Consider the following 445-nt stretch of genomic DNA (forward strand, 5'->3'; position numbering starts at 1 on the left):
CTTATTTTCTCCCCTCCCCCCTGTCCGGCAAAGGAGGGGAAGTGATAGAGTGGCTTGGGGGGCACCTGGCATCCAGCCAATGTCAACCCACTACGACATGCTATTGTGCAAAACTTTAACCTCAATTTTCATTAAAGCCCTCAAAATAGGCGGACAGGATATGGACAGGAAAAACCTTGAGTTTCTGCATAATAGTAGTCCCCTATGCCTGACAAATTTGGTAGCCTTCTATGAAGGGGTTACAGCATCAGTGGACAAGGGAAGATCAACAGATGTCTTCTACCTGGACTTCTGCAAAGTGTTTGACACCGTCCCACACGATATCCTGGTCTCTAAATTGAAGAGACATGGATTCAACAAATGGACCACTCGGTGGATAAAGAACTGGCTGGACGGTTGCACTCAAAGAGTTGCGGTCAACGGCTCGATGTCCAAGTGGAGAGCA

General features: G+C 47.9%; 1 protein-coding gene across 1 annotated transcript in view; it reads right to left on the bottom strand.

The window, feature by feature from the left end:
• LOC104288850 (zinc finger protein 462-like) overlaps nt 1-445 on the bottom strand; it is an 83,181-nt gene that overhangs the window by 75,010 nt on the left and 7,726 nt on the right. The window lies entirely within an intron of this gene.

This window comes from Charadrius vociferus, unplaced genomic scaffold (assembly GCF_000708025.1).
Source record: "Charadrius vociferus isolate BGI_N301 unplaced genomic scaffold, ASM70802v2 scaffold501, whole genome shotgun sequence".
Taxonomy (NCBI): domain Eukaryota; kingdom Metazoa; phylum Chordata; class Aves; order Charadriiformes; family Charadriidae; genus Charadrius; species Charadrius vociferus.